This window comes from Indicator indicator, chromosome 21, assembly GCF_027791375.1.
Source record: "Indicator indicator isolate 239-I01 chromosome 21, UM_Iind_1.1, whole genome shotgun sequence".
Classification (NCBI taxonomy): Eukaryota; Metazoa; Chordata; class Aves; order Piciformes; family Indicatoridae; genus Indicator; species Indicator indicator.
Genome location: NC_072030.1, coordinates 895,684 through 908,396, shown reverse-complemented (window position 1 = coordinate 908,396; position 12,713 = coordinate 895,684). Strand labels below are relative to the sequence as shown.

The 12,713-nt window shown below is 57.1% G+C and overlaps 1 protein-coding gene across 1 annotated transcript in view; it reads right to left on the bottom strand.

Annotated features, from left to right (window-relative positions):
- Positions 1–10,998, bottom strand: part of LOC128973998 (USP6 N-terminal-like protein) — a 57,484-nt gene extending 46,486 nt beyond the window's left edge. Inside the window, exons 1-2 of the mRNA XM_054390501.1 lie at positions 10,971–10,998; positions 2,298–2,575 (exon numbers count right to left, since the gene is read on the bottom strand). The gene's annotated coding sequence lies outside the window, so the exon portion shown is untranslated. The remainder of the gene's footprint in view (positions 1–2,297; positions 2,576–10,970) is intronic.
- Between the last annotated feature and the right edge of the window lie 1,715 nt (positions 10,999–12,713).

The window sequence follows — 12,713 nt, the reverse complement described above, 5'->3', positions numbered from 1 at the left end:
GGAGGTCACCAGATGGCACAACCCCAGGCTCAGCCCAGATCTGGCCTCACTTACAGCCCAGCTGCCAACAGGAAGTGACACAGGGCTCAGAAAGGGACTGAGGGCTTCAGGACTGAAATCCCTCTCCAGCAGGATGAAGCAAGACAGGAGATCCTGTTTGCATCTGTATTTCCTTGACTGCAACACAAACCTGAGAGCAGAGGAGCAAGTTTGGTTTTTCTCAGAGCATCAGGAGCAGAGAGCCAGCCAGAGGCTTCTGTCCTAACTGTCCTGGGGGGTGACAACGACTGCCCAGAGATCACCTTGCACTGAGCACCTTCCAGCATCAGCAAGGGACCTACAAGAAATCTGGGGAGGGACTGTTCAGAAGGGGCTGTGGGGATAGGCCCAGGGGCAATGGTTTGGAACTGGAGCAGGGCAGAGTTAGGTTGGAGCTCAGGAGGAAGTTGTGCACAGTGAGGCTGGGGAGACACTGGAACAGGCTGCCCAGGGAGGTGCTTGAGGCTCCATCCCTGGAGCCATTGCAGCTCAGGCTGGATGTGTCCCTGGGCAGCCTGCTCTGGCTGGAGGTGTCCCTGCTGCCTGCAGGGGGTTGGACAGGATGCCCTTGGAGGATCCCTTCCCACGCGGGGCCATCTGTGAAGCTGTGATCTGTTAGTTTAAAATGGAGTGTGGCAAGACCACCAGGGTGTAAGCACCAGGGCACAGATCTTCCATAAAGCAAGGCTTGTGGGGAGCAGCTGGGAGGCCTGGGGGTGTTCAGTCTGGAGAAGAGGAGGCTGAGGAGAGACCTCATTGCTCTCTACAGCTCTCTGAAAGGAGCCTGGAGCCAGGTGGGTGTTGGGAGAAGTGATAAAATAAGAGGAAGTGGCCTCAAGTTGCCCCAGGGGAGGTTTAGGTTGCACATGAGGAACAATCTTTTCCCCAGAAGGGTTGTCAAGGCCTGGCCCAGGCTGCCCAGGGCAGTGGTGGAGGCTCCATTCCTGAGATCTAAAAGCTGTGGAGATGTGGTGCTGAGGGCCATGGCTTAGAGGTGACCTGGCAGTGCTGGGTTAAGACTTAGACTGGATCATCTTAAAGGCCTCTTCCAACCAAAACATAAGCAGCTCCATGGTTCTAAGCAGCTCCATGGTTCTAAGCAGCTCCATGGTTCTAAGCAGCTCCATGGTTCTAAGTAGCTCCATGGGTCTAAGTAGCTCCATGGTTCTATGCAGCTCCATGGTTCTAAGCAGCTGCATGGTTCTGAGCAGCTCCATGGTTCTAAGCAGTTCCATGGTTCTAAGCAGCTCCATGGCTCCATAGTTCTAAGCAGTTCCATGGTTCTAAGCAGCTCCATGGTTCTAAGTAGCTCCATGGCTCCATGGTTCTAAGCAGTTCCATGGTTCTAAGCAGCTCCATGGTTCTAAGCAGCTCCATGGTTCTAAGCAGCTCCATGGTTCTAAGCAGCTCCATGGTTCTAAGCAGTTCCATGGTTCTAAGCAGCTCCATGGTTCTAAGCAGCTCCATGGTTCTAAGCAGCTCCATGGTTCTAAGCAGTTCCATGGTTCTAAGCAGCTCCATGGTTCTAAGCAGTTCCATGGTTCTATGCAGCTCCATGGTTCTAAGCAGCTGCATGGTTCTGAGCAGCTCCATGGTTCTAAGCAGTTCCATGGTTCTAAGCAGCTCCATGGCTCCATAGTTCTAAGCAGTTCCATGGTTCTAAGCAGCTCCATGGTTCTAAGTAGCTCCATGGCTCCATGGTTCTAAGCAGCTCCATGGTTCTAAGCAGTTCCATGGTTCTAAGCAGCTCCATGGTTCTAAGCAGCTCCATGGTTCTAAGCAGCTCCATGGTTCTAAGCAGTTCCATGGTTCTAAGCAGCTCCATGGTTCTAAGCAGTTCCATGGTTCTAAGCAGCTCCATGGCTCCATAGTTCTAAGCAGCTCCATGGCTCTAAGCAGCTCCATGGTTCTAAGCAGTTCCATGGCTCCATGGTTCTAAGCAGTTCCATGGTTCTAAGCAGCTCCATGGTTCTAAGCAGTTCCATGGTTCTAAGCAGCTCCATGGTTCTAAGCAGCTCCATGGTTCTAAGCAGTTCCATGGCTCCATGGTTCTAAGCAGTTCCATGGTTCTAAGCAGCTCCATGGTTCTAAGCAGTTCCATGGTTCTAAGCAGCTCCATGGTTCTAAGCAGCTCCATGGTTCTAAGCAGTTCCATGGCTCCATGGTTCTAAGCAGTTCCATGGTTCTAAGCAGCTCCATGGTTCTAAGCAGCTCCATGGTTCTAAGCAGCTCCATGGTTCTAAGCAACGTGGCCTTACCTGAGCCTGCTATCAGGTGCCCAGATGCATCAGTTCAGCTGCAGCTCTCCTCTCCCCTGCAGGCATCTGCCTGGCAGGAGCTGGTGGTGTCCTGTGTGGGGTGGCAAGGACCACTAGGCACCACAGCCCAGGAGCCACACACTGCTTGGCCTCAGTCCTGCTGTCCCAGCTCAGTGTGGCCTCTCTGCTCTCCACTCCTCTGGCATGGCAGAGCTCGCTGGGAGGCAAGGGGAGGCAGGAGGCAGTCCATAGGCAGCTTCTCTCCTCCTCTGGGTTCACTGCAAAGGAAATCAGAAGCTGGTGAGTCTCCAGGTCTGGCCCATCCTTCCCCAGCACCAGAGCTCCCTACAGACAGAGGAAGGGCAGGTCCCAGGGGAGCAGGCAGCAAGGCAGTGTCCCAACCTGCTGGGGAAGGAACAGGCTGCAAAGGGAGGACACAAACACACAGGCACCAATCCAGGCTGGGGGCAGAGTGGGTTGGGAGTAGCCCTGAAGGAAAAGCCTTGGGGGTGTTGGGTGCTGAGTAGCTCCCCAGGAGCCAGCAGTGCCCTCCTGCAGCCCAGCAGGCAGCTGTGTGCTGGGCTGCAGCCAGAGGAGTGTGGGCAGCAGGGCAGCAGAGGGGATTCTGCCCCTGGGCTCTGCTCTGCTCACAGCTCACCTCCAATCCTGCCTAAGGTCTCCCTGGAACCTTCTCTTCTCCAGCCTGCACAGCCCCAACTCTCCCAGCCTGGCCCCACAGCAGAGCTGCTCCAGCCCCCTGCTCATCTCTGTGGCCTCCTCTGGACCCTCTCCATCAGCTCCAGGTCTCTCTTGTGTTTGGGGTCCCACAGCTGGCCCCAGCCCTGCAGGTGAGGTCTCCCCAGAGCAGAGCAGAGGGGCAGGATCCTCTCTCTCCAGCTCTGGCCACACTGCTTTGGCTGCAGCCCAGGCTGCCCTTGGCCTTCTGTGCTGCCAGTGCCCACTGCTGGCTCCTGGCCAGCTTCTCCCCCACCAGCTTAGGGTCTTCTGCCCAAGGCTGGGGACAGGAGGAGAGCAGAGATTTGTTCCCAGGAAGGATCTGGAGGTGCTGGAAGGTGTCCAGAGAAGGGCCATGAGGATGAGCAGAGGGCTGGAGCTGCTCTGCTCTGCAGACAGCCTGAGAGAGTTGGGGTTGTGCAGGCTGGAGAGGAGAAGGCTCCCAGGAGACCTTCTGGTGGCCTTCCAGAATCTGAAGGGGGCTCCAAGAAAGCTGGAGAGGGACTTTTGAGGGTGTCAGGGAGTGATAGGACTGGGGGGATGGAGCAAAACTAGAAGTGGGGAGATTGAGATTGGCTGTCAGGAAGAAGTTGTTCCCCATGAGGGTGGTGAGAGACTGGCACAGGTTGCCCAGGGAGGTGGTGGAAGCCTCATCCCTGGAGGGTTTTGCAGCCAGGCTGGATGTGGCTGTGAGCAACCTGCTGTGGTGTGAGGTGTCCCTGCCCATGGCAGGGGGTTGGGACTGGCTGAGCCTTGAGGTCCCTTCCAACAGTTCTGTGATTCCCCTCCGTGCTGGTGCTGGGCAGGCTCAGCCCAGCAGCTGAGCTGAGCTGCTGCAGCATCAGAGGAGGCCAAGCCAAGGCCTGGGGAGCAGATTGTGGTGGCTGCTTCTGCAGCTACTATTTATAGCCCTCCCCAGGAGTTAATGAGCATCTAAACAGCTCTTTTTTTTTTTTTCCTTTTTGAGAGGAACTCATCTTCACCCAACAAATGCTGGCAGAAAGCCTCCCAGCTGCATACATGACTTTTTTTCATTATTAGCTTATTAAAGCATCATCATTTAAATGATTACTCAGTTTCAAGAAAGAAAACCCAAAGCAACAAAGAGAAGGAACCCAAGGGATGCCCACGAGGTGGTTTGGCAATGGAAGGTGGATTTTGTCTCTGTCTTCCCTCCTTCCCCATCCCACTGCCTATAAACAGGCCAGAGGGAGGGGCAAAAAAAGTCATTAAAAATCCCCTTTTTTGGGTGATGCACTGACCTGGGAAGGAACTCTATGAACATGGAGCATTAGGAAGCAGCTTCTGTTTGCTTAAGACTGGCAGAAACAGTTCACATTGCACAGATGCACAGAAGGGCTTGGGTTGAAAGGGACCTTCAGGATCATCTAGGTCCAACCCCCCCTGGATCACAGAGTTATTGAGGCTGGAAAAGACCTCTGGGGCCAAGAAGGACCTGGAGCTGCTGGAGAGGGTCCAGAGGAAGCTACAAACCTGAGGGAAGCTAACAGATGGTCAATCTCCACCTGGACACCTGCTCCTCTCGGCATATTGTGTTCTACTCCATGCAGCCACCCCATGGGACATGCTGCTCTTCCCTCTGACCATCCCCATGGCCATTCCTGCCTCCAGCCACAGATGGCCAGTTTGGGTCAGCTGACAGGTGCCCCTGCCTCTCCTTTTGCTGTTGCAAACCTTCCTGCTTGTTCTGGCTGTCACAGCACCAGCTGAAGGCCCCCAGCACGCCCAGAGCAGCAGGGGGAGGACACATGTCCTGGCTGCTACCTGAGCTGTCAACCCTGAGCACCAGGGGCACCTCAGGAGGGTCACTAGGGCAAAGCAAAGGGAGATGGCAGCAGAAATAGGCTGTGGAGCTGTCAGCACCTCCTGCTCTCCTTGGCACAGAGATGGCATCCTTTTGGATACACAAAGCAGGACATCAGGGATGCACCAATACAGATTGGAGACAACACAGGCTGGGGGTGAAGGGCTGGAGAGCAGCCCTGAGGAGAAGGACTTGGGGGTGCTGGGGGTGCAAAGCTGGAGATGAGCCAGCACTGAGCTGCCAGCCCAGCCCCAGCCTGGCCTGGGCTGATCCCCAGCAGTGTGGGCAGCAGGGCAGGGAGGGGATTCTGCCCCTCTGCTGTGCTCTGCTCAGACCCCCCTGCAGTGCTGGGGCAGCTCTGGAGTGCTCAGCACAGACAGGGAGCTGCTGGAGCAGGGCCAGAGGAGGCCACAGCAATGCTGGCAGGGCTGGAACCCTCTGCTGGGAGGCCAGGCTGAGAGAGTTGGGCTTGGGCAGCCTGCAGAGGAGAAGGCTCCAGGAGACCTTCTGGTGGCCTTGCAGTGCTTCAAGGGCTGAGCAGAAAGCTGGGGACAGACTTCTGAGCAGGGCCTGTGGGGACAGGCCAAGGGGGGATGGTTTGAAGTGCAAGAGGGAGCTGGAGAGTGGAGAGAAGGGAGAAATGTTTGCCCCTGAGGGTGGGGAGAGCCTGGCCCAGGCTGCCCAGAGAGGTGGGAGCTGCCCCATGGCTGGCAGCAGTGCAGGGCAGGTTGGTTGGGGCTGTGAGCAGCCTGCTCTGGTTGGGGATGGCCCTGCTGAGTGCAGGGCTTGGAGTGGGTGAGCTTTAAAGGTCGCTTCCAGGCTGGGACTCTGTGATGAAGGCAGTGGGACAGGCAGGGAAATGCAGGAGTAGGAAGCTCAAAATCCTCCCTCCAATGAGACATGGCTTGTGGGGAACTCACCCAAACCATCCCTGAGGAGAAGGATTTGTAAGTTACAGACCCAGGGTAAAAGTGAGGCTCATGCTGGCCATGGGAATCTGGCTGACCTTGCAGCTCCTGGCTGCATCCCATTTTTAGGAGGGGAGGCACCTGGAGCCATCAGCCCTGACCCTGACCCAGGCTGATGCCCATCCCCTAGGAGAATCATCCCTTTCATCCAAGCTCTCCCAGTACCACCCTCATTCCTTCAGCCTCCTCCAGCAGATGAATCAGGCTGGGAGCCCCTGCCAGAGGCTGAGCCTCACACAGGCAGTTATGTGCCTCTGGCAGCCTCTGCAGGGGACACTCCCTGAGCATTCTGCTGCACCTTGCTCTTGCACTCCCTCCCACCAGCATCTCTGGACACCCAGGGGAGAGCTGCTCTTAACTTCTCTCCTTGTACCAAAGCTCCCTGCAAGTCTGTCCTGGAGCAGGAAACTTCAGGGAAAGAAGAAGGATTTGATCCAGCACTGAGAAAACATGGACTCAGGGAATGGTTTGGGTTGGAAAAGACCTCCAGGACCACTGAATTCAACCAGCAACCCAACCCCACCATGGCCACCAAACCATGGCCCCAAGTGCCTCCAGGCATGGGGCCTCCACCACCTCCCTGGGCAGCCTCTGCCAGTCCCTAACCACTCTTGTACCAAAGAAATTTTACCTCCTCTCCAACCTAACCTCCCCTGGCACAATTTCAGGCCAGTTCCTCTCCTTCTATCACCTGAGACTAGGGAGCAGAGCCCAACCCCCACCTGACTGCAGCCTCCTCTCAGGAGCTGTAGAGAGCAATGAGGTCTCCCTCAGCTTCATGAGTCTCAAGTCAGCAACCTCTTGCTGCAAGAAACAGGGGGAGGAAAAGACCCTTTGGGCAAGGTGGCAATGGGCTTCAGGTGTGCCAGGGGAGGGTTAGCTTGGAGAGGAGGAAAAATTTATTTGCTGCAAGAGTGGTCAGGGATTGGCAGAGGCTGCCCAGGGAGGTGGTGGAGTCCCCATCCAAGCTTTGTCTCTGCTACACCACAGGACCCTCAACAACTCTTGTCCTAAACTTCATTCAGTCCCAGCTAATCCCTCCTGCTGCTGCCCTGCCCACTGCTGGAGAGGGACACCCAGGAAAGGCCTCCTGGCACAATTCCAGGACCCCAGTAGTTGAGGTGCAGATCTCCTATTTTGAGGGTGTCAGGGAGTGACAGCACTGGGGGGGATGGAGCAAAACTAGAAGTGGGGAGATTGAGATTGGCTCTTAGGAAGAAGTTGTTCCCCATGAGGGTGGTGAGAGACTGGCAGAGGTTGCCCAGGGAGGTGGTGGAAGCCTCATCCCTGGAGGTTTTTGCAGCCAGGCTGGATGTGGCTGTGAGCAACCTGCTGTGGTGTGAGGTGTCCCTGCCCATGGCAGGGGGTTGGAACTGGCTGAGCCTTGAGGTCCTTTTCAGCCCTGACAGTTCTGGATTCTGTGACTCCTTGCCAGTTTTCAGCCATGCTCAGGACAGCATTTGGAGGATGAAAGCAATCTCTCTTTTTTTCTTTGTTTTGGATCACCACACAACCTCTCCCTTCCTTCTCACTGAAAATCAGAGAAGTGGTGAGGTTGGAAGCGACCTTTGAGATCCAGTCCAAGTGCTGGCTGATAACTCCTGAAGTGACCCCATTTGAGCAGCTCCAGGAATGCTTTTTTTGTTGCTGCTGTTTATCTGTGTGTGCAAAAGCAAGGCTCTGTGTAAACAAGAAAATGAAACTAGCAGGTTCCCTTTGAAGGGACTGCTGACAGCAGGAGCCCTCCCCTCTGCCCTCCCTCAAAAACATCTTCAGAAGGAGGAGATGTGAAAGGCAGACATGGAACCAGCAGTGGTGGTGTAGGTGAGACCCCTGGCATTAGCAGCTCTCCAGCTCTGGGGTCAGGACTAAAACACCTTGAGGGGTCCTGGGTTTGGGGGTTCTGTAGTGGTGTTGGAATCAACATCTGGGACACAGAGTCATGGAATGGTCTGGGCTGGAAGGGAGCTCCAAAGCTCATCCAGTCCAACCCCCTGCACTCAGCAGGGACATCCTCCACCAGATCAGGTTGCCCAGAGCCCTCTCCAGCCTCACCTTCAAGATCTCCAGGCATGGGGCCTCAACCACCTCCCTGGGCAACCTGTTGCAGTGTTCCAGCAGCCTCCTGGTGCAGAACTTGTTCCTCACATCCAATCTCAACCTGCTCTGCTCTACTTTGAAGCCATTGCCCCTGGTCCTGTCCCTGCAGGCCTTTGGGAACAGTCTCTCTGCAGCCTTCTTGTAGCCCTTCAGGTCCTGGCAGGCAGCTCTAAGATCACTCTGAGGCCTTTTCTTCTCCAGGCTGAACACCCCCAGCTCCCTCAGCCTGTCCCATAGCAGAGGTTCTCCAGCCTCTGCTCATCTTTGTGGCCTCCTCTGGACCCTCTCCATCAGCTCCATGTCCCTGTTGTGCTTGGGGTCCCATATCTGGCCCCAGCCTTGCAGGTGAGGTCTCAGCAGAGCAGAGCAGAGGGGCAGGATCCTCTCTCTCCATCTGCTGTCATTTGGTCAGGGCTCCAGCACACACCTGACTCTCATTTGGTTGGTGCCACTTGAGCCTGGCCACACTAATGCTAAAGCAGACACTGGAAATGGGCAGAGTCTGACTGGTGGTGAGACACAGGTGCAGCCTTCCAGCAGGGCAAATGAGATGGCATTGGCAGTTCCATGGAATCCCAGAGTGGGGTGGGTTGGAAGGGACCTCAAAGCTCACCCAGCCCCAACCCCCTGCCATGGGCAGGGACACCTCCCACCAGCACAGCTTGCTCAGGGCCTCATCCAGCCTGGTCCTGAACACCTCCAGGCAGGAGGCAGCCACAGCCTCCCTGGGTCCCTTTGCTGTGGGCTTGGGGGATCAGTTGAGCCTTCCCCCTCCTCCACCAGCCCCACATGCATCCCAAAGCCCCCAGTGTCACATTTTTGCCTTGCACATGGACCCTCAGCATCTGGGGTATGTCCTGAGCAGCTGAAGGGCTCATCAAGGACTGCAGACACCACCACAGCCCTCACCACACTGGCAGCCAGCTGGAGCCCCTGGCACAGAGGAGCTGGCTGAGCACTGCCACACTCCATGGCATGTCCCATCCTGTCAGGATGCACTCCCCCAGGCTCCTGGCCCACCTCAAACCAGCCTGAACCAGAAATTCAGGTTTGCCAACTCCACATCTTCCCCACCCCAGGTTTGGAAACCACCTGTGATGACCCCACCAGGAGCAGGCATGCAGGCAGCTTGGTCTCTGGGGGAAGAACACTGTGCCCAAGCACATGGAACCACAGGATAGCAGGGGTTGGAAGGCACCTCAGAGATCATCCACCCACGCCCCTGCCAGGGCAGGGGAACACAGGGCAGGGCACACAGGAACACAGCCAGGGGGGGTTGGAAGCTCTCCACACAAGGAGACTCCACAACCTCTCTGGGCAGCCTGCTCCAGGCCTCCAGCACCCTCACACCAAACAACTTTCTCCTCCTGCTCACATGGAACCTCCTGGCCTCCAGTTTGTGCCCCTTGCCCCTTCCCTGGGCACCACTGACAGGAGTCTGGGCCCAGCCTCTTGCCCCCCACCCCTCAGCTATTGATAGACATTGAGGGGAGAATCCCCTCCCTGGCCCTGCTGGCCACACTTCTCCTGATGCAGCCCAGGCTCTGCTTGGCTCTCTGGGCTGCAAGTGCTCACTGCTGGCTCCTGTTGAGCTTCTCATCCCCCAGCACCCCCAAGTTCCTCTCCTCAGGGCTGCCCTCCAGCCAGTCCCTGCCCAGCCTGGATTTGTGCTTGGGACTGCTTCCACCCAGCTGCAGGACCCAGAAGCAGAGGGAGGGGTGGGTGGGGGCAGCAGAGATGGAGTGGATGGCAGCCTGGGGCAGTGGTACAGAGACAAGCACTGGGTGTGATAGAGACCCAAGCTGTGAGGATGCTGAGGGGACTGCAGCATGTCTCTGACCAGGGAAGGCTGAGCCCTGGGGCTGCTGAGCCTGGAGGGAATGCTCAGAGGGGATCTGATCAATGCCTACAAACATCTGAGGGGTGGGGGGCAAGAAGAAGGGGCCAGACTCTGTTCAATGACACCCAGAGACAGGAGGAGGGGCAATGGAAGTGAACTCAACTACAGGAGGTTCCACCTGAGCAGGAGGAGAAACTTCTTTGGTGTAGGGGGGCTGGAGGCCTGGAGCAGGCTGCCCAGAGAGGTTGTGGTGACTCCTTCTCTGGAGACCCTCCTGGCTGTGTTCCTGTGTGCCCTGCCCTGGGTGCCCTGCTCTGGCAGGGGGTTGGGCTGGATGATCCCCAGAGATCCCTTCCCAGCCCTTCCATGCTGTGATTCTATGCAGAGAGATCCTGTGTGGAGATGGGCAGGAGGATGGGACCAGGCTCTGTTCAGTGGTGCCCAGAGGTAGGACAAGGGCTAACAGGCACAGACTTGAACCTAAGAACTTCCATTTGAACATGAGGAGGAACTTCTGTAATTGAAGAGTGACAGAGCCCTGGAGCAGGCTGCCCAGAGAGGCTGAGAAGTCTTCTTCTCTGGAGACTTTCAGGTGTGCCCTGCCCTGGGTGCCCTGCTCTGGCAGGGGGGTTGGGCTGGATGATTTCCAGAGGTCCCTTCCAAGCCCTCCCATGCTGTGACTCTAAGGTTGCTCCTAAAGGCAGCAGCAGCTTCTCTTCAGCCCAGGAAACAACCACACTCATCCTATAAGCAGGCTGATGATTGCCTCAGCAGCTTGGGAAAGGACCTGTGGACATGGCACCTGGGGACATGGTTTAATGGCCATGGTGGTGTCAGGTTGATGGTTGGACTGGATGACCTCAGAGGGCTCCTCCAGATGAAACAACTCTATGATTTATACAGGAGCTGGCAGGATGAGGGACAATGGCTTGGAGCTGGGAGAGGGGAGATTGAGGTGGAGAGGAGGAAGAAATTGTTGAGAGTGAGGGTGGGGAGAGACTGGCACAGGTTGCCCAGGGAGGCTGTGGCTGCCTCCTGCCTGGAGGTGTTGAAGGCCAGGCTGGATGAGGCCCTGAGCAAGCTGGGCTGTGGGAGGTGCCCATGGCAGGGGGTTGCAGTAGATGATCTTTGAGGTCCCTTCCAACCCAGCCCATTCTGTGGCTCTGTTTGATGAAAGGAGAACCCTCCTGTTCCAAGGTTACAACCTGGGAGAGCTGAATGTGTCCTCCTGAAGCTTGGCTGAACTTGGTCCTGGGCAAGAAGCCTTGGAGAAGAGAAATTGTCAACAGACAAGCATCTGAGGGCAGTGGAGGGTGTTTGGACAGGAAGGCACAGAGACATCACTTCCTTCCCCTAGAAAAGGAGGCCAACAAGAGCAGTGAGATCCATGCTCAAGCTAGGAGCTGCCTGCAGCCCTCCAGACCAGAGCAGTGACTGCACAGCACCTCTGGCACCTGATTCCTGACCAAATGTCAAATCCTTCACAGGCTCATCACAGAGTCCCAGACCGCCCGGGTTGGAAAAGACCTTCCAAGGTCATCCAGTCCAAGCCCTGCACTCAGCAGGGACATCCCCAACCAGAGCAGGCTGCTCACAGCCCCAACCAACCTGCCCTGCACTGCTGCCAGCCATGGGGCAGCTCCCACCTCTCTGGGCAGCCTGGGCCAGGCTCTCCCCACCCTCAGGGGCAAACATTTCTCCCTTCTCTCCACTCTCCAGCTCCCTCTTGCACTTCCAACCATCCCCCCTTGGCCTGTCCCCACAGGCCCTGCTCAGAAGTCTGTCCCCAGCTTTCTGCTCAGCCCTTGAAGCACTGCAAGGCCACCAGAAGGTCTCCTGGAGCCTTCTCCTCTGCAGGCTGCCCAAGCCCAACTCTCTCAGCCTGGCCTCCCAGCAGAGGGCTTCCAGCCCTGCCAGCATTGCTGTGGCCTCCTCTGGCCCTGCTCCAGCAGCTCCCTGTCTGTGCTGAGCACTCCAGAGCTGCCCCAGCACTGCAGGGGGGTCTGAGCAGAGCACAGCAGAGGGGCAGAATCCCCTCCCTGCCCTGCTGCCCACGCTGCTGGGGATCAGCCCAGGCCAGGCTGGGGCTGGGCTTCCTCCAGCAGGAAGGATTTTTCCAGACAGGAGAGGTCAGAGCAGGTTCACTCCATAATCACCATGAGCTCAGGAGAGAGAAGCCTCTGTGCCCCACCTTGGATTCAGCCTTGTTCTGGCTGGGTACAGACCCAGGAGTTCACCTCCCCAGCTGCCACATCAGCCTGGCTCTGGGCTCCCACCTCAGCTCTCTGCTCCCTCAAAACCTCTTCCAGCCACACAACAGAAGCAGCACTTTTCCAACCTGCTCCAAGCACCTTATCCTCTCCCCATGGATGTGCCCCAGCAGAGCCTGTGCTGGGAGGCAGCACAGCAGCCCAGGCACTGCAGCTCCTTGGCAGCAGAAGGCCTGAGCTGCCCTGCAGCCCTGACCTGCCTGCCCCACTTCCTTCCATTGACAGGCAACAAAAGTTGGAGCTGCTGCTCAGCCTTAGCAGAGGCAGAGATCTCCCAGCCTGCTCCTCCTTGTTCTGGAAGGGGTTTCAGTACAATACCAGAGTCACTCCCAGGGGCTGGGGCTGGGGCTCCATCCCTGCAGGCATTCAGCATCATCCTTGATGTGGCCCTGGGCAGCCTCCCCCACGGGGCCAGGCTGGGAGAGTTGGGGCTGTGCAGCCTGGGGAAGAGAAGGCTCCAGGGAGACCTCAGAGCTGCATTTCAATCTCTGCAGGGGAGCTGCAGGCAGGCTGGGGAGGGACTGTTCAGAAGGGGCTGTGGGGATAGGCCCAGGGGCAATGGTTTGGAACTGGAGCAGGGCAGAGTTAGGTTGGAGCTCAGGAGGAAGTTGTGCACAGTGAGGCTGGGGAGACACTGGAACAGGCTGCCCAGGGAGGGGGTTGAGGCTCCATCCCTGG